General features: G+C 41.9%; 1 long non-coding RNA gene across 1 annotated transcript; it reads left to right on the plus strand.

Moving 5' to 3' along the window:
- Positions 1 to 803: 803 nt before the first annotated feature.
- On the plus strand, positions 804 to 24,741 carry LOC100606864. The gene is made up of 4 exons (XR_121227.2): positions 804 to 870; positions 1,256 to 1,329; positions 11,072 to 11,215; positions 22,586 to 24,741. It is a non-coding gene; the product is annotated as an uncharacterized LOC100606864 (long non-coding RNA).
- Positions 24,742 to 24,763: the final 22 nt, after the last annotated feature.

The following is a 24,763-nucleotide window of genomic DNA, read 5'->3' on the forward strand; positions in this document are numbered from 1 at the left end:
TCTCTGTTAGATATCTCAAAGGCATCTTAAATTAATCAGGTCCAAAACCAAATCCTCATTTCCATCTCCCAATTCTCCAGACAAAGAAACAATAAAAAAAGACAAGACTCTTCTCCTTGTGTTTCCTGACTTCCTGAATGATACCAACCAGGTGGATAAGCAGAAACCAGAACCCATCATGGGCATCATCTTTTCCATGCCATTTCCCAAAGCCAATCTAGCACCAAATCATATTAATTTACCTGCTGAATACCTTTCAGACCCTTCAGCTCTTCATATGTTTCCCGTCACAGGCCTTTCACGTGACATTCCATGGCCTAAAAAGCTCCTCCTTCCCTCTCCTGGCCACCTGGTCAACGATCAGGTCAATGATAACAGGCTACAGAAGCTTTTGATAATAAAGGCAAAGGAACCAGAACACCACTCCAGCACTGATAAATGACTGTGGAGATCTATATTCCTGAAATCATGCTGAAAAGACCCTACTTTAGGAAAATGTTTCCCAGCTCTTAATCAATTCACTGAAAACCAATTGCCAGAGAGGTACTTCCACAGACTCACTTTTAGGCAAGTTGACTTGCTTCCATGTTTCTCCAAGTGTGATCCTGATCCCTGGGTCATCTGTATTAGAATGTTTATTAGAAACACAAGCTATCCCAGACCTAGTGACCCAAGAACCTGAATCTTAACTACCCCCAGGTGATTCAGATGCAAGCTAAAATTTGAAATCAAGACTGCAGTTCTAGAGAGTAGACTGCCATGCTTCGCGACTATCCTAAGCCAGCCTTCATTTGTCTCCTAGCAACCGTTGAGCAATGACAAGTACCTGCCAAACACTGTTGTGAAAACCTCTGTCCTGGGAAAACAAAAGTATTTTGCTTTCTAAATTCTATAGGAATAAAGCTGCTTTAGAAAAGGATAATTTGGCCACCAAGGAAGTTGGGAGAGATAGTTTTCTCTTTGGAGCTGAGCTGAGGGTGCTTATAAGACCCTCTGGCCAGTGAGCTAGGTCCAGGACTGACCTTGGGAAGTAGGGCCAGCAGGAGGCAGAGCTTTGCAAGGTTTTGGCATCTGGGAGTTAGAGAGAGGCTTCAGCCATGGTTAGCCTTGTGACCTTGAGCTGCAGTACCTCCATATGGACCAAGAGGGTTAGGAGATGCACAGGGATCAGGGGAGAACTGCTTTGCTTGAAATATGACCAAAAAACTCTATCCTATGATAAGTCTCTATGTCTCCTATATTTATTTCACTTTAGGTCATGACATTTTGACACAATTGTGTGTGGGATGCATTCATCAATAGAGCTGGAAGCATCAACCACCATAGGAGGTAAAGTATTGTAATAATAATAATAAAGATAGATGATGATAGATGATAGATAGATAGATAGATAGATAGATAGATAGATAGATAGATGATAGATAGATAGATAGATATCTTTTATGTGTGGTTACTATATAACTAGAACTCTATGTTCACTTGCTATAATCTCTTCAACATCTATGAAAAGTAGACAAGGCCGGGCGCAGTGGCTCATGCCTGTAATCCCAGCACTTTGGGAGGCCGAGGCGGGTGGATCACGAGGTCAGGAGATCGAGACCATCCTGGCTAACACGGTGAAACCCCGTTTCTACTGAAAAAAAAACAAAACAAAAAATTAGCCAGGCGTGGTAGCGGGCGCCTATAGTCCCAGCTACTTGGGAGGCTGAGGCAGGAGAATGGCGTGAACCCGGAAGGCGGAGCTTGCAATGAGCCGGGATTGCGCCACTGCACTCCAGCCTGGGCGACAGAGCAAGACTCTGTCTCAAAAAAAAAAAAAAAAAAAAGAAAAGTAGACAAAAGTATCAGCACAACACAGAAGAAAAAACAAAACTAAAGTATGAAATGTATAGTAATTTTCCCAAGGTCATGCAGCTAGAAGAGTGGAGCTGGGTTCTGGACCCAGATCTGTGCCTTTCCACTGAGCCATGATAGGTGGTGAGTTAAACCTATGTGGGGTACTGATGAATCCATTCCATCCTCATGCAAAGCCACCTCCTCCACTGGGATCCCCCAATTTTAGTTTCCCTTCCACTTTACTTTCTGCTTCTGTAAATTTGATTATTTTAGATTCCCCACGTAAATGAGTTTTTCATCCTGTTTGCATCACCCCAAACCCACTATCACTAATCATCTTCCTGTCATTCACGCACCTATGCATGCACGCTGAGATGTACCAAAAGGAAGACCACAACTTCAAGTCTTCAAACAGTCCCTGAAAACATGAGTCATTTGCTGTTGTGAACAATTTATCTTTTTAAGTTTGCGTATTGAGTTAGCTTAAAGTATGTTCCTAGCCTGACTTATGGGGGAATTTCAGATCTGCTGACTAGTAAACAACAGAACAAAGTTGGCCCCTTAGTGGGCAGCAATGAGATAAAATAGAGTTCCCTGATGAGGTGCTCATATCAGGATCTTGCTTGAATAAATCAGCTTTGAAAGACATTTGGAAACCACTGAAAATTTTCAATATAGAGTAAGTGTCAGCTGATGTTGAGAAATTATTATTAGTTTTGTTAAACTAAAGTGATACTGTAGTTATAGGGGAATATGTTCATTTCTAAAGGCACATGTTAAATATTTCAAGTTAAAATAAAGTTATGTCTGTAATTTACTTCAAATTCTTCAGAAAATAACTAAAAAGAGATTAAGTAAATATGGTAAAATGTTAACAATTGTTAAATCCAGGTGTGTTCATCTTAAGTTGTGTTCATCTTACTATTCTCTTTCTACTTTTCAAACAAATTCAACATGTTCATAATAAGTGGGTTTTTTAGAGAGTTTTGCTACCAAGGCAAGGAAAAGTAATCTAATATTTATGTGCTTGGTGCTTTACAAACCTTATATTATCTCATTTTGTTGTGACACTAACAGGTAAAAATATTAATCCCATTTTATAAATGAGGATTATAAATCTCAAAGAGACTCACAACATAAAAGATGGAAGTTTAGGCTTTAATCAAATGAATCTCAACCTTTGGCTATCAGGTCATCTCTAGATCTAGGGGGAAATCACTTCTACATAAAGCCCGCCCTTTTCCAGGCTCCACTTATTTAATTCAATTTTGGTGAGACGGGAAGGCATTTTGTCCTTTTTTCCTCCTGAATTGTTATGTCTCTGAGTATGTTTCCCAGAATGTAATAGGAAGATTCTGATTATTTTCTCATTTCAAAGCTAAAGAGGCCTTTACATAATCAAGAAGCTCTGAGACAAATTCTTTTGTATAGACTTTGAAGGACTTTTCTGTTGAATCAGACACCTTTTCAGCCACTAGAAAGGAAAGTGGCACAAAGATATCTAGTCGTCACTCCAGACACTGAAATCATGAAGATCAAATATATTCAGGCTTCCATCCTCAGCTATCATTTCTTGTGTTAACTTACAGTGTGCATGCTCTTCAGACAGTGAATGATGTAATGAGCACCACTAAAGTTGGAGTTTTCATTCTACATGATCGACAACAACAGTTCCGCAGGCTAGAGATCAACAGGAAAGCCAGCCTCCCAGGCCCACCCCACCCCCCAACCAACCCAAATATTGGCCAGTTCTAATAGTATCAACACTCATGAGATGTTAGGCCAGTTCCTCTGAAAATAAGGCAGACAGATAAAAATCTAGGAACACTGAAAATGGGAGCCAGCACGTGTTGACTCACATTAAAAAGTATACCATCATTAGCAACACAGGTGGGTAACATTAGGGCTAGAAAATTTGTCTACAAGATATCTTTCTCTGGTGTTGGGCTTTATTTTTAATTAAGTACATCTTTCGTCTGAGTTATCATCAAGGCTGACATTGTAAAAGGGTGAGTAAGCAATTATCTGGGTGGGGTGATATCCAGGGTACTGAAAAGGATTTCAGGAAATACTTTCTTCATCCCCTAACTGATCTCTGAAATTCCTTTAAGGCATGATTCCTTTGGCTTAAGGCTTGGGTCTCTGGAAAAATAAAACATAAAGCAGAAAAAAACTCCTGAAGTGGTTGCCAGACATTCATATTATAGCGTAAATGAGTTGCAGATAGTGAGAACAGGTTTTAATGGAAGGGTTACAGCAAGAAGATATTGATACCTAACTGTGATGAGTGAGGGGGAGACGTAGGGGAAGGTAGAAGAACAATTAAGAATGCATCCACTTAACCTTTTCTCGAGTCTGCTCTAAGTCGCACAGTACCCTTCATTCTTGCACCAAGAATAAACATCTTTCCATGTTTAATAAGGACTTGAGGCTTATGCTTTCACCTAAAGACACACAGTAAGAATAATATATATTTTTAAAATCTGTTTTCTCCACTAGCCCAGACCCCTTTGGTATAGTAAGTATGATTTTATGATACTGAACTTTGTCTTGGGCTGAATCATATCCCCCAAAAATTCCTATGTTGAAGACCTAACCCCCAGTATACGGAGATAAGGTCTTTAAAGAGGTAACTAAGGTAGGCACTTTGGGAGGCCGAGGCAGGCAGATCACGAGGTCAGGGGTTCGAGACCAGCCTGACCAACATGGCAAAACCCCGTCTCTACTAAAAATACAAAAATTAGCCGGGCATGGTGTCACACACGTGTAATCCCAGCTACTCAGGAGGCTGAGGCAAGAGAATCACTTGAACCCAGGAGGAGGAGGTTGCAGTGAGCCGAAATGGCGCCACTGCACTGCAGCCTAGGTGACAGAGTGAGACTCTGTCTCAGAAAGAAAAAAAAAAAAGAGGTAACTAAGGTAAATGAAGTTATCGAGGTGGGCCCTCATGACTGATACCCTTACAAGAGCAGATTAAGACACAGATACACACAGAGGGAAGGCCATGTGAAGACATACCCATTGTGGTGAAGATGGCCACCTATAAGCCAAGGGGAGAGGCCTCTGAGGAAACCACACGTGCCAATACCTTGATTCAGCTTTCTTTCAGCCTTCAGAATTATGAGAGAATACATTTCTGTTGTTTAAGCCATCTTGTCTGTGGTACTTTATTATGTCAACCCTAACAAACTAATAAAATTCCAAAATGCATAATGCTTTTCACCTTGAAATGATGTTATTTTTAACTAAGAATAATAGCATGTGTTTATTCATATGGGGCACTTAGTCCTGCCCCATTGTGTTGTGGTTCAAGAAGCTCTTCAGAGGCATTAGTCATCAGAATTTCTCAAAAACTAATCAAATGTAATGCAAAGAAACCAAACAGACTAAAATCATCAAAATAATTTATTGCAGCCATTTGCCAATAGATTTTAGCCAGTATGAACTGTTTCTCAGAAAGAAAAAAAAAAATCCAGGTATCATTCAAGAGTTTCCAGGCCAGCTGGTCACCCAAGTTTCTTTTGATGCTGTTTTACTTCTGAAAACATCCAGGCCACTCTTTCTTATCCACATTTTGCATTTTGTGTCCTTTACATAACTTTCAGAGGCCAGCAAGAATTCCTATTGATGATGGTTTCTCATGCATTGCTTGTGGGAAGGTATAAGAAAATGGTGTAGCTCCTTTGGAAAACAGACTAGTAGCTCCCCAAAGGTTTAAACATAAAGTCACCAGATGACCTAGATATTCTACTCCTAGGTATACGGCCAAGAGAAATGAAAGTATATATCCACACAAAAATTTGCGTACAATTATTCATAGCAGCATCATTCATAAAAGCCAAAAGTGTGAACAGCCCAAATGTCCATCAACTGATGAATTGTTAAACAAAATGTGGTCCTATCCATGCAATGGAATATTACTCAGCAATAGAAAGGAATGAAGTTCTGATGCATGCTGCAACATGGATGAACCCTGAAAATATTATACCAAGTGAAAGAAGCCTGACATAAAATGCCACATACAGTATGATTCCATGTATGTAAAATGTCTAGAATAGATCAATCTATAGAGACAGAAAGTAGATTAGTGGTTGCCAGGAATTGGGGGTGAGAGGGATTAGAGAATGACTGCTAATGGGTAGATTTCCTTTTGGAATGATGAAATGTTCCCAAATCAATTGTGGTGATGGTTGCACAACTCTTTGAATATGTTAAAATCTACTGAACTCTATACTTTAAATGGGTGAAATGTTACATGAATTATATCTCCAAAATAAAGCATACTTACATACGCTTTCTTATTTCCCATTTTCCTTTGGCTGTACTCTTCTTTCCAATCCCAATATATACACCACAGGCTTCCCCTGTGACAGAAGTCATAAAAACAGAAATTCAAGATAAGGATCACAGTAGACAGGTATTAAGGCCTTTTTCAAATCTCAAGAATTTAAAATGTCTGTTGGTTACCTACTGTATTAGTTTGCTATTGCTGTGATAATAAATCACCACAGATCTGGTGGCTTAAAACAACATAGATTTATTATTTCACAGTTATGGAGATCAGCAGCCTGAAATGGATTTCACGGGGCTAAAATCAAGGTGTCAGCAGGGCTATGTTCCTTCTGAAGGCTCTCTGGGGAATCTGCTCCCTTGCCTTTTCCAGCTTCCAGATGCTGCCTGCATCCTTGACTCATAGTTCCTTCCTCCATCCTCAAATCCTTTTTTAACTCTTTTAAGGACCTATGTAATTGCACTGTGCCCACCCAGATAATCTAGGATAATCTCCTCATCTCAAATCTTTAATATAATCATATATGCAAAGCCCTTTTGCCCTGTGAGACAACCTGTTCACATGTTCCAGGGATTAGAACATGCACATCTTTCAGGAGTGTTATTCTGCCTACCACCCTACTATGTGCAGCTGGTGGCTGCAGCATTAGAAGGGGCAGTGGGCCTTAGTTCAGGGTCATGGAACAGAGGGAAAGCAGGAGAGCTAAGTCCTCCCCACAGCAAATGCCTACAAAGACCATGGACCCATTTCAAGTCCACCCCAGGCATATGGCCTGCACCCTCCATCTGTTACCTTATGGATATCAACAAACAATCAAAACAGATAATTTCAATTTTTCAAAAAAGGAGCGAAAAAATTCAAAAATTTGGAGTGGTTTAATAAGGAATCTTCTGAACCTTTAGAAGAGGCAGCAGTAATCCCCAGGAGCCAGCATGGCCTCCTGAAGATCAGAACCTGACAATGTCTCCTCCCTTTTTGCTCTGAGAAGCTGGATGTGATGATTAGGGAAATGTGGAAGTGCAGCATGTCTGACCTACTTCAAAGTTTCAAATGGACCACTAACAATATCCCAGGAGGCAGAATGGAGAAACATGGGCTGCAATGTTCAACCATTCTCTATATAAACAATTGGCTAAATCATCTTTGCTTAAAGACTGTTGATAAGTAGATTGGCTTCATCTTGTAAGTCCCTAATGTTGAGCCACAGGGCTGAGGTTTGATATTTTTGTCAGTGGTTTTGATGAATATGTATCATGCTTATGCATGACGGACAGAAAGGAGGTCATGAGCTGGATATCTGGGTGTACACGTGCGATACAATTAGATTAGATCAAGGGGTGCATGTGGAGGGCAAATGAGCCTGGGAAGCTAGGTTGGGGCCTGATCTTCACTGGGTAGAGTGACACGCCCAGAGCCATGCTTAGATTATCTGTGTGTCTCAGTCTGTCCTAGCTACTATAACAAAGTACCATAGCGTGGGTGGGTTACACAACAGACATTTATGTCTCACCATTCTGGAGTCTGGGAAGTCTGAGATCAGGGTGCCAACATGGTCAGGTTCTGGTGAGGGCCCTCTTCCTGGTTTGCAGATGGCTGCCTTCTCATTGTATCCTCACATGGCAAACAGTGGAAGACAGAAGTAAGCTCCTTCATGCCTCTTCTTATAAGGGCACTAATCCCATCCATAAAAGCTCCACCCTCTTGGCCTAATGACCTCCAAGAGGCCTCACCTCCAAATACCATCGCACTGGAGGTTAGGATATCGACATATGAATTTGTAGGAGACAAAACATTCAGTTCATAGACTGTGATACAATGAAAAAACCAGAGACTGAAATGGTAAACATCCAAAATGACACAGCAGATTAGAGATGAGAGTAGAGATGCACCTGTGTGCCTGAAGATGCAAGAAAGCATCAGCAGAAAACGCCAGGGTGATGAAGGAAGAGCAGAGGCATGATGGAAGGGTGCACTCTCAGGGGAGCTAAGAAAGGACAGGATCAAAAGTGCAGGGACAAGCCTTAATGCCAGGTGAAAGGAACAATTTAGCAAATTAGCATACAATCCCACAATAAAATTCAATACAGTCATTAAAACAAGGTTCTCAAAAAATAGTTAATAGCATGGAAAATGCTCTTTGTATATTAATTTTTAAGTGCCATTCAAATTAGTGTACAATAGAATCCCAATTTTATTATTTTAAAAAGTGTGCTTAGAAAAAAATCAGAAAGACCTCAAAATGTTAACAGCAACTGTCTCTACGTGGTGGGATTGTGAGTAATATTACTTTCTTCTTTTACATCTCCACAATTTCCAAATTTTCTGCAATAAATATGTATTACTTTTGAAATCAGAAAGATAATTCCAGAGTGCAGGTGGAAGAGTTGGTACTTAGAAAGGAAGAACACTATCTTTTTATCTCAGACAAAAGAGAAGAAAGAACAAACGTGCTTAGAAACAAATACTTGGAAGAAGAAAGGTAAGTAGCGTCAGTGAGGAAGTTCCTGACAGATGAATGTCTCAGTCAAATCAAGAAGTCAATATTCCTTAGAAAGTATCTCTGCAAAGAGGCAATTTTCCCCTTGAGTAAAGAAGACACTTTTGATTTTTGTTCATTTTAGAATTTTAGCACCTTTTAAATGAGAAATGTCAGGAAGAAACATGGTGAAATTAATCTACAATCCAACTGTTCTCCAAACTTAACAAAAATCATTAGGAGCCATACAAGTCTCTGCAGGCGCCTGCTAACTTTAGTAAAGCAAAGTAGGGCAGCCCTCTACATTTACTGGCAATTATTCCTGGCTACCATCACATCAGCTGCCACTCATCTGCCATTCACTGACATTGCATTTGCCCTGCATTAAGTAATCAGCAATAACTAAGAGTCCATGGCCAACCAATGCCCAAAATTAGCCTCGGATCTCTCATCTGAAAAAGAAAGACATGCTTGCAACATCTGAGGGGAAGGTAGCAATATTCAAACGATTTGAGCATAGGAAATAGGACAGCGCTTCGCAGCTACGCCCAATGAATTCAACAGTCTCTCTCTGACACCAGCAGGATGTTTCCTGCTAGAGCTTAATGGTTTTCTCTGTTCTCAATATGCTAACTTCCCATTAAAATGGTCTGTTAAGAGACCTGTCGATCCAGTGCCCTCATTTTATAGATAAAATAACTGGGCCGGGTGTGGTGGCTCATGCCTGTAATCCCAGCACTTTGGGAGGCTGAGGTGGGCGGATCATGAGGTCAGGAGTTCGAGACCAGCCTGACCAACGTGGTGAAACCCCGTCTCTACTAAAAATTCAAAAATTAGCCAGGTGTGGTGACGCACGCCTGTAATCCCAGCTATTCAGGAAGCTGAGGCAGGAGAATCATTTGAACCTGGGAGGCAGAGGTTGCAGTGAGCCAAGATCGTGCCACTGCACTCCAGCCTGGGTGACAGAGTGAGACTGTCTCAAAAAAAAAAGAAAACTGAAGCCCAGAGAGATTAATTGACTTCCCCCAAAGTCTCATAGCTGGTGGGTGGTACAGTTGAGAAGAGAAACCAGGCTTGCAGATACCAGGCACCTCTTTACTCTCCCTCACCAACCCCCCATTCACACTTGGTGGAAATGAGTACCAGAATGATGGGCTGGATAGCACCACACATTGTCCAATAGAACTGATGAAGATGCCTGCTGGGACTTGAGGAACATATGTTCCCAAGAGAAGCAGAACAAAAGAGGTGATAGCCATAGGAATCTTAGTCCCCATAATCATAGTAAAACCTCTTGTATACATTTACCTAAATACTTTCTTTTCTTTATTTTTTTTGAGATAGAGTCACTCGACATGTCGCCCAGTTCGTCTCGAACTCCTGACCTCATGATCCTCCCCTCTTGGCCTCCCAAAATGCTGGGATTACAGGCGTGAGCCACGGTGCCCGGCCCAGTTTTCTTATCTGTAAATGAGGGCATTGGATCCACAGGTCTCTTAAGAGACTATTTTAATTGGAAATTAGGATGTTAAGAACAGAGAAAACCATTAAGCTCTAGCAGGAAACATCCTGCTGGTGTCAGAGATAGACTTGAATTCACTGAGTTAGCTGCGAAGCGCTGCCCTATTTCCTATGATCAAATTGTTTGAATATTGCTACCTTCTCCTCAGGCGCCTGCCACCACACCCAGCTAATTTTTGTTTTGTTTTGTTTTTAGTAGAGACAGGGTTTCACCACATTGGCTAGGCTGGTCTTGAACTCCTGACCTCAAGTGATCCACCCCCCCTCAGCATCCCAAACTGCTGGGATTACAGGTGTGAGCCACCATGTCCAGGCTGCCTAAATACTTTCTAAAACCCACTTTCACTTTGAGCATATACCATCTCAAGATTTATCAAATGCCATATATTTACCAGCAGTTTTACAAAATAACACAGTACCATAGCTCCTTTGTGGTAGTGACCTGATATCCTCATCTACCTAGTATATAAGCAAAAAAGCAAAAAGGTCCCAGAACAACCAATAGTGATGGACTGCAGCCAGCCCATGCTCAGATACTCAGATACTAGGGTCATTGCTGAGACTGCATTTGGAACAACAGTGAGGGAAGAGACTGAAGGCCTACAAATGTAGACACGAGGGCTCAGAAGGCAGAGTTGCAGTGTCAGGTAAGTAGAGTATTAAATGAAGGACATTGTAGTGAAATTAGGTAAAGATGTGTCTTTGTGGAGTCTCAGTTTCCTTTACAGCAAAATAGGGATAAATACTTCTTTCCTTGCAAATTGTTTTAAAAATGAAAAAGAGATTAAACATGTAAAGCACTTAGCACAATAGCTAACATATACTAATTATTCAATAAAGGATAACTACTATTATAATTAGTGGGAGCAATATTTAATTGTGGCATTAAGAAGACAGAGAAACTGTTAATAATTTTATTTAATTTCCTATAACTTTATTCCTTCCAGAGGAAACTTTTAGTTACAAGCACATAAACAAATAAAATCAAACTCAACTGGAATGACGTTCCTGAGGATGGAGATACATTTTTTTGTTGACCCATTTAAACTTGAACATCAAGTGATAATCAGTCTCCAATCAGAAAGTCCCAGGTTAGTAAATCTGAATATATTTTCCTGTCTCTTGCTTTTCTTCTTCTACAGACAGAAGGAAGGGGGCATTTGATTTGCACCTTGCCCCAGTCCATATAGATCACAGGGAGGTACAGGTACCAGTATTCCACTGACAAAATACTTTTCTAAATGGCACCAAAGAGGTCCAAGGAGAAAAGTGATTGACTTGCTCTTTGGGAGTTTATTAATATAATCGGGTTCACGGTATAAAAGACAGTGATGTTCCTGAAGCCCTTTCTAGGCCAAATGTATTATTATGCAAAACAGCAACTTCACAAAACCAGCTTTGGGAAGTCTAAGATGCTTCCTCAGCAAGACAGTGCCTGCAGACTCACTGCAGCAAAATTCTGCATTGCACCTTTCAGCACAGACATGGAAAGGTCTTTGGAGAACTGCCTATTTTTCACAGCCAGAGACAGTAATGCTACTGCCAATTAAAAGACTACTTAAGTCTGTGGTAGATGATAAAATGCAGGCTAGAATTAAGATATTTCCTACAAAATGCAGACCAAAATATCCTGAAATATTTTGTTATGGATTAACAATCGAATTACTAATCTCCCCAATCTTCACTTCTAGCCTTTAGCATGATGGTCACAGGGCCAAAGTGACAGTCTTCAAAACAGCATCTGCCATCTGCCATGTGCTGAGAAGCACATGACATGAATTATCTCACTTAATTTTCACAATAACCTTGCCAGGTAAGAACTATTACAGCCATTTTAAAATTAGGAAACGGAGGCTCAAAAAGCAATTTGTCCAAGGCCCACAACTAGCAACTGGCAAAATTAGGATTCGAACCCAGGCATGTCAAGCTCACAGTTTCTCACAGTGCTAACTACATCTAGCCACTGCATCACTGTTTCTTTCTTTCTTTTTTTTTTTTTTTTTTTTTTTTTTGAGACGGAGTCTCGCTCTGTCGCCCAGGCTGGAGTGCAGTGGCGCAATCTCGGCTCACTGCAAGCTCCGCCTCCCGGGTTCACGCCATTCTCCTGCCTCAGCCTCCTGAGTGGCTGGGACTACAGGTGCCCGCCAACACGCCAGGCTAATTTTTTGTATTTCTAGCAGAGACGGGGTTTCACTGTGTTAGCCAGGATGGTCTCGATCTCCTGACCTCGTGATCCGCCCACCTCAGCCTCCCAAAGTGCTGGGATTACAGGGGTGAGCCACGGTGCCCGGCCACATCACTGTTTCTTTAGCCAATCCCACCAGCATTCACGGCACACTCGCTGTGTACTAGGCATTGTGTAAGGGGCTCTGGTAACATAGATAGGAGAGATATGGATCCCGCCCTCCAGAAATTCACAGTTTAAAGGCAGACATGTAAGTAAACAATGACAGTTCAAGACTGTAGAAATGCAATAATTGAAGTAGAAAAATGGCAGAAAGAAGTGTTTGGTAAAACTTGAGCACATTTGATTTCCAGCCCACTGCCTCTCCCTTTCACACCTGCCATTTTAAAATACAGGACTACACGGGAGGCTGAGGCTGGAGGAACCCTTGAGCCCAGGAGTTCAAGGCTGCAGTCAGCTACGATCATGCCACTGCACTCCAGCCAGGAGACAGAGTGAGACACTGGCTCTGAAATAAACAATTAATTAATTTTAAAATAAAATAAAATATAGACATTATAGACTATCAATCCTTTGAAAAAAGTTGCCTGCTCTCTCATTCTGCAGCTGAGGATATTAAAACCCCAGAGAAGGAAACAAACTGCCTGGATCATGAAGTAACTGATGGGCAAAAAAAATTACTAGAACTTGAGTTTCTTGACTGAGGGTTGCAGGGTCTTGCTGGTACACCAAACGCCACCCTGGGCTACCACTCACTAGAGATCTGGAAAGACTTTTGCAGGCAGCAGCCCACATACATGGTTTATTCTTTTTCTGTCCTACCTCACTCCCCAAGGGAAAAATACATCAGCTAGCCTTTGGAGGTCGTATAAAGGAGTATAACCTGTGAGTGAAGATGAAATATTTGGAATTGCTGGTTAGTGTCTTCGGAGGAGGCTGCAAAGAATGAAGCGTGGTAAAGATGGAGTCTAATGGTGAAGGGCGCGGTTCGCAGCCCAAATAAAAGGCTCAACTCCCTCTGCCTGGAGCCCTTTTCCCTCCTGCTGCTTTTGCTTCCTTCCTTTGAGGTCACGTCTACTAGAGAGATACTTTTTTCTTCCATGTGAATATAATTGGTTTCACTTCACAGTTAGCACCTACTGAGGTAAATATTCACACCGATCTGCGGTCTAGTAAGACAGTTCTAGAACTTTATATAGCAGCCATGGGTACGCACCTTGCAGACCTCCAAACCCCCACAAGCACCTCCCACCACCACTCCACAACCACCACCCCACCACTACCACCCACCATCATCACACCCCCCACCACCACACCCACCACTCCCCACCACCACCACCCCACCACCACCTCCCCACCACCACCACCCACCACTACCATCACCCCACTACCACCACCCCCAACGACGACCACCACCATCACCCCCCACCACCACCACTACCACACACACCACCACACCCACCACTCCCCACCACCACCACCCCACCACCACACCCCCCACCACTACCCAACCACCCCCACCACCACCACCACCGTCACGCCACTACCGCCACCCCCAATGACGACCACCACCATCACCCCTGCCACCACCACCACCACAACCACACACACCACCACACCCACCACTCCCCACCACCACCATCTCACCATCACCACACCCTCCACCACCACCCCCCACCACCACCCCCCACCACCACCCCCATCACCACCATCACCACCCCCACCACCCCCCACCACCACCCCCCATCACCACCATCACCACCCCCACCACCCCCCACCAATCCCCACCACCACCATCACCACCCCTACTACCCCCCACCATCAACCCCTACCATCACCAGCCACCACCACTACCATCACCACCAACCCCACCCTCACACCACCACCCCCACCATCACCCCCCACCACCAACACCCCCACCACCATCTCCAGCTCCCTACCCCCATCCCCACCACCACACCCCCTCAACCACTCCCCACCACCATCACACCCCCATCTCCACCACCAGCTCCCTACCCTCATCCCCACCACCACCACACCTCCCCTACCACCACTACACCTCCCCCACCACCACCACCACCACCCCCCCAACACCCCCAACCACCAGCCCCCACCACCACATCAGCCCCCACCCTCACCACCCCACTCACTCTGCCACCCACCCCCACCACCACCACCAGCCCCTCCACCCCTGGAGCATAATGGACAACAGTGCCAGCTCCTGCTCTGTGAAATGCATTGCTCTCTGAAACCCACTGTGGTGTTTGTATGGAGGCCATGCTTCCCCAGAGGCTCGTGGTCACAGATGAGAGCAGCAAGGATGCTACAGCTGACCCGTTCCTGTGAGACATGGCACTCTTAGGCTCCAGGACTGTCAAAGGCCTTCTTGAACATTCCCTAGGCTACACAGAAGTCTAAAATGCTTCCACCCAGCTTCCCCTTCCTCTCTCCTTCAGTTGGGGTCAGATTTGCATTTCAGTCTTACAGCCCTCCCAGTGTTCCCAGGCTCTTCCCCATTTCCTCTCATGGGCCTTTAATAAAATCTCGCACACCTAATCCCATCTTGGCATTGGCTTGTTAGAGGGCCCAGACTAACAGCTTAGCACATGAAGTGCCCTGGACAGCACCAGGTCACCAGGATCCCACCATTGAAGTACCTGGCACCTCAGCCTCACATTGCATGGCCTGGGTTGGGAGGTGCCTTCATGGCTTCCTCACCTACCCATCAAGGAGTTCCTTCAGTCTGCTTTGCAATGCTCCCAGCAACCTGACAATGGGATTTCCTATCAACAAGACCCAATGATCAGCCCCAGTATGTGACGGATAAGAAAATGCAAAACATGGAGTCTACAGTTCCTGGCACTAAGGAGTCTAAGAATGAAACTCAACACCACTCTGGCTAAGAGCTTAAAAACAGAAAAATACAACAGGGCCCTAGAAAGCTGGGGTAAAAGCCAGCCAGGGAGAAGCAGCAGCTAAAGCCGTACTGTATGGTCTAACAAGTCAACAGCAGCAGTGCAGAGGAAACCCATCCACTTGATTTCAGAGGAGTCTGGAATTTCTGGGGAAAGCAGCAAAGCACAACTCTGAAGACAAGAAAGTGCCCATCCACCCGAGCCTCCTGTTTTGGGACTCCATCACTTTCCAAAATAACTCTAAATTCAGAACCAACCCACATCTGCAGTGAAGAGTATACATTCATTAGAAATTTAGGAATAAGTTTCTGCTGCGGAGGTTGAATTTTTCCATGGCTTCTCTCAGGGTGATTTGATGAAATTGATTTCTTATTGATAAAGTGTTGCGTTTTGTGGGTTTTTTTTTTAATTTGGGCCGCCTTCCCTTTTATGCTGCTGTTTGCTGCCATTTTGCCCATGTGTGCAGAATAGAAACTAGGCTCATTTGTGCTGCTTTTGCCCCAGCCCTTCCTATTTTGAGGACCCTGACTTCTGACTCAACTGCTCTAATCCTCTATTACCCATCATGCCCTCAGGAGCTACCGAGCAACTCGTGTAGTTGAATGCACCAGAACCATTCTTCACAGGGTGTCCATGGAAATCATCACCCTTTCACCTTCAGATTCTGGCTCAAAGAAATTGTGGGCGATGAGTCACCTAACTCTGACTCATATCTGGTCTCAATAAAGGTTTTTTATGAGTTGAAAAAAAGAGGCATCCATATAGATAAGACAAGAAGGAAAATTAATTAATGAAAATAATTCTGCGAAGGTGGTGAGATTAGAGATCTCTGTGTGTGGTTTGAAATTTTATTTAATGCATAAATGACTATAGAATAAAAATGGATAAATTCCTGTAAAATAAAAATTCATCATTACAATTTTATTCTTCCTCTGAGCCAAGACCAGGACTGGAATTTTTTTGAGACAAAGTTCAAAATTTTATTTCTGCCTCTAGATTTCTTTTCCAAGGTCAAGTTTCCTCCACTTTGCCACTCCCTTTCTCACACAATCCCTTTCTTTCCTCATATTTGAGGTCATCCCTGGGGAATGGGAGAGAGCTGGGACGTGGTATTAGGAGTATCCGTGCTATTCGCTCTTCCTGGAATGCTCTTCCTCCCACCACCTTAAGATTTTTGCCCAAATGTCAACTTCTCAGTCAGGTGTTCCTTGACCACCCCACTAAAATTTGCAAACCACCCTTCAACCCCTAGTACTCTGTATTACCTTCTCAGCTTGATGTTTCTTCATAGCTTTCCTTATGAGAGCCAAGATTGTTGTTTTACCTACTGCTCTTTCCCCAATACCTAGAACAGTTCCCGAAACATTCTCAGGTTTGTTCAATGTGTTGTTCAACTCTTTTAAATTCTTACTGATTTTTGTCTGATTGCTCTATTCATTACTGACAGAAGTGTAGTAAAATCATCCACTATGGTTGTCAGTTTCTCTACTTATTCCTGAAGTGTTGATAATTTTTACTTTATGTATTTTGGGATTATGTTAGAAAGTAAAGAAATTTAGAAATGACTTATAACCTGAGGAATTGTCCTTTGTCATTATCTAGAGATTGTTTATTTCTAATAATGCTTTTTTTCTCTTAAAGTCTATTTTATCTGATTTTAAAATAGGTACTTTGACTTTGGTTTTGGTTTCAGTTTGTATGGTATATCTTTTTCTAACATTCTACTTGCAGTCTTTTAGCTTGTCTCTTGTAAAAAGTATATGCTTTCTTTCTAATACAGTCAGATAACTTTGGTTAGGGTATTTACTCCACTTACATGTAACATAATTTGACATGTTAGCACTTAAGTTGGTTATTTACTACATGCCTATTCTACATTTTTTCTCTTCTTTCTTGCTGTATTTGAATTGATTATATTTTGATCATTTACTTCTTCCCCTCCACTAGTTCATAAATTATACACTTTTTTGAATTGTTTCAATAATTACCCTTGAAATTATAATGTGCATTTATGACTTAACAAAGTCTGATGATAATTGATACCCTCACTCCTCCAAGACAATGTAAAGACCTTAGAACATTTTAACTCCATTCTCTGACCCCTGCTCCACCCCTGTTGTAGGCAACTGTTGTCCTATATTTAATTCTGTAGATTTTTTTTAAATTCCAAAGGACATGATGATGAAGCTGATGATTGCTGTATACAGCATTATTTAGTTCCATTTATCTGCATATTAACGTTCTCATTCATCTTAAATTCGCTCATTTGGCATCATTTTCCTTCTTCTTTATCCTTTAGTATTTCCTTCTCTGTTGATCTGCTGATGACACATTCTCCCAGTTTTATTTTGTCTGGAATTGTCTTTATTCTCCTTAGACATGGAGCTTTAACTTGGTGTTTTCTGCTTTTAGAATGTGAGTGCTCTGTATTTGTAATCCCATTGCTCCTATTGAGAAGTTAGCTGTTGGTCAAACTATTCCTACTTTCAAGGGAATCCAAGGTATTTTCTTGGATTAATATTTCTTCTATGACATGTTTAAGCATGGATCTTTTTAAAATATATTCTGTTTGGAACACATTAGACTTCTTAAAATTATGGAGTAATGTCTTTAATCGGTTTTGAAAAATTCTGTCATTATCACTTCAAATATCACATCTGCCCCATTAGAAAAATTTGACAGATGCACTATTTCCTTCCCCTGTTTCTAAGAGTCAGATGATTGTCCTACCTTCTCACTGTAATCTCCCTGTCTCTTACCCTCTTTTCAGTCCACACTGGATAGATTCTTCTAATAATATTCAATTTACTAATTCTCTTTTCAACTATATCTAATTTTCTGTTAATTCCATCTGAGTTCTTTACTTTTCTTATTGTGCTTTTTAGTTCTAGGATTTCTATTTGATATTCTTTTTAACTCTATTCTGTCACTTTTTAGAATTTCTGGGTTTTGCTAAAATTTTCAAGTATTTATTTTCTTGAAGAGAGCAAACAATTGTTTTATAGTCTCTGATAATCCCAATATCTATTATCACTTATGTACCTAAACTGTCTTTTTTTCTGTTGTTTCTTATTCATCATGTCTTATTTCCTCATGTGCTGCATTATCTTTGATGGTGTACTACATATTTTATTTGAAAGAAAAGTATTTGCTGAAATAATTTGAGACCTAACATATTGTTATTTTCTTAGGGCATTTTTGTTGGCTTCTACCAAGCACTAGAGACATTAGCAGTAGAAGACCCCTTTAATCTAGGTTGAAGGGCTTTGGATTTGTGGAACATCATATGACACAAAGAAACTGGACTCTTGTGCAAGGAAATAAATTTCTGGTTTACCTACACTCCTAAAGTACAGCCCTTTGGGGCCACAGCATAAAGCAGAGGTGATTCACCAGGGTCCACCAATTACTGCTTTTTCTCTCTTCTTCAGGAGCCACCAGAAGGTACGAATCAGTCTCTCTGGTCTCCTTTGAACTGAAAAGTACCCCCAGGACAAAAGTAGCCTGTTGTTACTCATTTCTCTGGGTCATAGCCTGGTATGTCTCACTATCTTGCTAGCTCTTTGATGATTTTAAGAAGAGGTTTTTTCCCAGCTTTTTGTTGCCTTTGGCAGCGGTGGCTGGCCCAGATTGCCTCTCTATTATTACCAGAACTGGAAGTCCTTTAGACTGCCCAGATCCATGGACTTTGTTTATATGAGAGAGCAAGATAAGTATCTAACTTAAGTCATACTGTTACGTTAGGTTTTCTGTCACCTGCAGCCAAATCTAATTTTAACAACAGCATTCTCATCATACCAAACAGGGAAAATGTATTCTAGCTCCTTATTTATATTCTCTCTCTCACTTTCTTTGTTTGACTTTCTCCATACCCCAATAGCCACCAACAATCAGGTGCCCCAGTGGTTTTGAAACTTACAAGAGGGCCTGCCTTAGCCATTTGTAATGTTATAGGTAGCTCTCTTGCAATATCCACAGTGGGAGGAGGCAAAGAGGAGGAAAAAGAATCATCCCTTAACACAAACGCTGCATTCCTGTAAAAGATAGCCTTTTCCTCTCTCTTCAGGTCTCCTCTTTATGTACAGTCCTCTGAAGACTGGCCTCAGCAACTCACAATGGTCCTCTGAAGGTAGAATGTATGCTCTTTGCACCTTCTGTGCTCAGCTTTGAACTTCCATCACAATTCTAAAAGGAAGAATTATATTCTGTAGCTAATGCTATCCTGCTACACTCCAATAAATAGGTAATATATTTTCAATATATTGATTATTTCTTCATGTATATTTTTATTGTACAATATATTCATTATATCTTTATGCATATGTTTATTGTCCATATATTGACATATATTGAGAATATATTATGGTTTTGAAGGGCAGTCATACATACTGTTTTTCATGTATTCTTATTATAAAGTTGTCATTAGTAGCATTAGCCATCTTCATTTTTTAATCTGTTTTTTACTCTAATGTTTTCCACGCAGACCAAAACAAAATAATTGCTTTTAGATGTTTTGAAATTACTGTGTTTTTCAAATATTTGTTCATTTCGTACAATTAACTTTTCTTTCTCTAATGGCAGCAAAGCTTACAATGGTCTTAATTGGATCTCCCAGTTTCTGGCAGCCTTGCCATGCTCATGAACTTATTCTCCTCTCTTAATCTTTTAGCAGAAGGGCAACTCATAGGGAATCTTAGCACATCTAGTTTGGGGGAAAGGAAGAAGGGAAGTAAAGAGGAAGATTCCAATTTGCTACAGAGAATTAAGGGAAATGGTGTTTTGTTTTGTTTTGTTTTTAAAGTTTTATTCAAATAACAAATGGTTGACCTTTATGGAGTGATTCTTTGATTTGTTAACTCAATGGGTGCATCATTTTCTCAGTCTGAGGATAGTAATTGGGAGTGGGATGGGGAAAGAATCCAGTGGAGAAGGCAATAGATCCTGAGAACCGGTGGTTGGGAAGAGTCAGAGAAGAAAACGCCAGAGCGGGGAAAACACATAAGTTAAGGCTGGAGATGACGCAACAAAATACTATCATCCACCCTATTTGTCCCAGTTCACCTGTCTCCCATTACCTCACAGCAACACCTTTACCACATCCTTAAATCCCCAACCAAAACCCCATCCTTAAAAGCCAATCCACTTTCTGGGGGATCTTGTATCCTATATGACAACAAAAACGGAGATCATCAGATGGTAATGCCTTCAAGTCCTGGTCTCCCCACTACAAATTTATCTTCTCTAGGTGAACCCTTGCTCCCTCCTTTATGTCATAGAGGAATTTTCTTTTTCCCTATCTGAGAAAGGAGATAGGGAAGCTGTGCTCTAAATCCATCCACTCTCTCCTCTTCACTTTGTCACTATCTCAGGATTGTGTATTTAAAAGTGCTCAAGGCTTTCCCCTCTTTAACAAGAAAAGCCTCTCTTACTATAAATTCTTTGTAGATGTTTAATATAAGTCGCCTCTATCTACCACCAGACCTCTGTGCTTTCTTTCATCGTCCAACACCCACTTCTCTTCTCCTTCCATGCTCCCTCCTTGGGTTGTTTGCTTCCACTGCACATATGTTCACTTACAGCTATGGTCTGACGTGTATGCGCCCCCAAATTCGTGTTGAAAGTGAGTCACTAATGTGATGTATTTGGAGGTAGAGCCTTTAGGGGGTGATTAGGTCATGAGGGTGGAACCCCCCATGAATGGGATTAGTGCCCCTATAAAAGAGGCCCCAGAGAGCTGCTTTGCCTCTTCTACCACATAAGGATACAGCTAGGAGGAGCCATCTGTGAACCACAAAGTGGGCCCTCACCAGACACCAAATCTGCTGACACTTTGATCTTGGATTTCCAGCCACCAGAACTGTGAGAAATAAATTTCTGTTGTTTATAAACTACCCAGTTTATGGTATCTTGTTAAGCCACTCAAACAAACTAAGACATTTACACATAAATGACTCTGCCTGGGCTTCAGACTCAAACATCCCACCACTTACTGATCATCTCTATTTGCATTTCTCTGAGATACTTTAAACTCAAAATGTCCTACTGGACATCATTTTTCACCACTCTCTAAATCTGGGTCTCCTTCTATTCCCTTTCTCAGTAAATGGTCCCCAAATTTCTCCAGTCATATAAAGCAGAAACTGAGGTTCTTTCTTGATACCTATTTCTCCTTCAACCCTATATCTGATCCGTCTCCATATTCTATTGTCTAACCATCTAGACATCCCTCAATTCTGTCTCTGTTTATCTCCTTTGCCACCACCCGCTAACTGCCAACTGATCTGCCTGCATGTAGCTTGCCCCATCCAATCTATTCTCTACAGTAAACAACAAGGTCTTTATAAAAATGCAAATCTGAATCTGTCACTCCCTTGCTAAAAATGCTTCAGTGACTTACCAATGATCCTAGGGAGAAGCACCCAAAATCCTTAAAATACTGTAGTAACAGAAATCCTACTTTGAAACATAGACACACCCCACACACTTTTCTCTTATGCCAACCCGAAAAAGTAAATGTATCCCATAGATGGCCAGAGCCATCCATCTGCTCTGGGAAAGATTAAAACTGTAAAGGAAAAATGCAAAGAGGCTGGGAGGAAGAGTTCATATTCTGATTTTTTACTTTAAAATGGAATTTTGCAGCAAGCCAGTAGTCATGCAAGAAAAGATTTCCTGAATTCCTTTATCCTCTCTTTTAGCTTAATCCAGAATCAAGTCTGGCTGCCGAGATCCTGGGTTCCCCATAGAACACAGAAGGTTCCCCTTGCTGTTCTATAGTAGAAAACAAAACATCTAGTCCATACTTCTCATCCTGCACACATTCCCTTATACAGTGAGCCCCTAGCTGAGAGCCCACAGCCTACCAGTGAAACAGGAATTAAAAGAAATTAAAGAATGTGTAAGCAAAAACTCAGTTGCATGTAAGAAAACCCAGTTCCCCTTGAGGAAGAGGAAGAGCTGAAGTCCTTTAAAAATTAACTGCCTGTTTGTCTGTGGCCAGTGAGTCTTATCTCTCCTCCTTTTTCAGGCATTGTGAAGACCCTGTTTCTCTAGCTGTGCAGCTGCAAGGTCACTAGGCAGATAAACTCAAGTCATAAAATGTGTATTTCCTTGGAAAGTAGGAAATAATGTAATGCATGTCTCAATTGAATAACTGTCTTTGTTTCTCACTTCTGTAATATGCTTCCCCCTGCACAGATCTCCCCGGCCCACAAAATACTTAAAAGGTAACCGGACTCTTTGTTCAGAGCTCAATCTTTTTGGATGTTAATCTGACTGGGCCGGTGCACCTAAATAATAAATAATATATATCCTCCTCGACCCTCGGTCTCTCTGATTCCTAAATTATCCTGCTGCACCAGGACTTATAGGAGCAGAAATCAGAAGACTTTACTCCACAAGCTTCAGGTGGACATGTGGACAAAGTCATTTGAGAACATGACAAAAATGCAGCACGAGCAGAGATAAGATCAGATCATCCTGGGGGCAGATGCTGGGCTCTGACCAATTTGAGAGAGAAAAGGAAAAAGAATCCAGCTACAAGATGCACAAGTAGCAGGCCACAGCCACCAACATCAGCAGAGCAATTGGAGGCCAGGAAGACAAGGACACTTCTGAAGAGACTGAAAAAAGCAGAAGACAGTCCAAGTCACTGCAGGGTTCCAAGGTCTCTTTTGTCATTACTGTTACGAGTACCAAGTAAGCCAAAATCCACCCTACTCTTCAAAACCATCTTGAAGAGTTGCAGGTCAGGGCTGCTGCATCTGAGCATGTTTACTCACAAAAGGTGACAGATGCTCCTCAAATTACAATGAGATTACATCCTGACAAATGTGTCATAAGTTGAAAATATCTTATAAGTCGAAGACGCATTTACTACAACCTAACTGACTGAACATTGTGGCTTAGGCTAGCCTACCTTTGAAACGTGATCAGGACACTTCCCTCAGCCTACATTTGGGCAAAATCACCTAACACGAAGCCTATTTTATAATAGAGTGTTGAATAGCTCACATAATTTATTGAATACTGTACATTACATAGAATTTGTGACAGTTTCACACCATCGTTATGTCAAAAAATCATTAAGTCGAGCCACCGTAACTCAGGGACTGTCTGTATTTATATTTTTACTTCACACTAAGCTTTGAAACTGAAATTCTTGCTCCTCAGCAGATGGGGTTTCTGAGAAAGACCAAATTAGTTATAGAGCACTAGCTCCCAAAAAAAAAAAAAAAAAAAACAGAAGAAGTCAGAGGAGGAGGGCAACATGGAGCAGAGGAAGAAGGAAAGAAAAAGCAAGAAACCATTATCGCTCCCTCATCTGAACTGCACTGCGGGTAAGCTGGGGCTTCCACCACAGTGTCCTGGAAGCCATGTTTGCTGCCCATTTCTAGACTCTCCAGCCACACTGGCCTCCTTTCCCTTTCCCAAACCTGCTGTGGTTCCTGCCACTTCAAGATAATCTCTTAACAATCTATTCTTTCTGCCTGGAATGCTCTTCCTCCCACCCAATCCCGCCCTACCCAGCTAACTCCATTCTTTGGCCCTTGCATCGCTTTCCCAAGGAAGCCATTTCTGGACTTCCCTGACCCCTGCCTTCCATCTTCACTGGCCCAGACTTCCCTATCCTATGGTCCCATCGCTCCCTCCCAGGAACTGCTGCCTCCCAGGACTCTTCCCCATAGGTAATATAGTTCTGCTTGATTGTTCAGTTAATTTTGCCTCCCCTGAAGACCATAAGCCATGTTGGCAATGATGGTTTTGCTCACCATTGCACCTCCAGTGTCTAAAAACCATAGGAATGTCAATTCATTTTTGTTGAGTAAAGGAATTGTTCAATAAGTGCACAAATAAATTCACATTAAAACTTGTCCAAAAACAAAGGAGTTTTCTTGTGAGAAGCAGCTGCTCATTCTGGGGCATTCAAGTGCAGTGAGATGACAATGATGACCATTGGAGATGCTTTCAAAGTGATGCTGGCACTAGACAGATGGCTGGAGTGTGTACCCTTTAAGGACTCACCTATCTCAGAAGTCGTGTGTGTTTATGTATGTGTAAATGCACAGAGAGACTGGAAGGATATGTGTTCAGTGTCTTTTCAGACTGCGAAGGTCCCTGCAACCAGAAGGAGAGCTGTCTTCAGGAAAGGATGAAGGCAACGAGAATCTATCTGTGACTCTGGTGGTTGTGCAGGCTGGTCACCTCAAGGTGGAGTGACACTGTGGTGGGACAGGTGGAGCACCAGTGAGGAAGCTCTCATAGGCCTGAGCCAACTGAATTAATTAAGACCAAGAACAGTAAAGGGACCCAGAGGGCAAACTCTGAGAGGCAGTCATAACCAGCACCCTCTCCCCAAACTGTATTACTCATTCCCACAGAAATGTGTGTCTGCTTGCCTTTAATCTGTTCTGACTGTAAGCCATTTTAAGACATCCCAATCCCAATGATGGCTACCATGTTCTGCATTGAATAGATGCTTGACATACATCCAATTAGTAAAAGCGAGTGAACCAAACTTTATCACTTGGGGTTTGTTT

Source organism: Nomascus leucogenys, chromosome 12 (assembly GCF_006542625.1).
Source record: "Nomascus leucogenys isolate Asia chromosome 12, Asia_NLE_v1, whole genome shotgun sequence".
NCBI lineage: Eukaryota > Metazoa > Chordata > Mammalia > Primates > Hylobatidae > Nomascus > Nomascus leucogenys.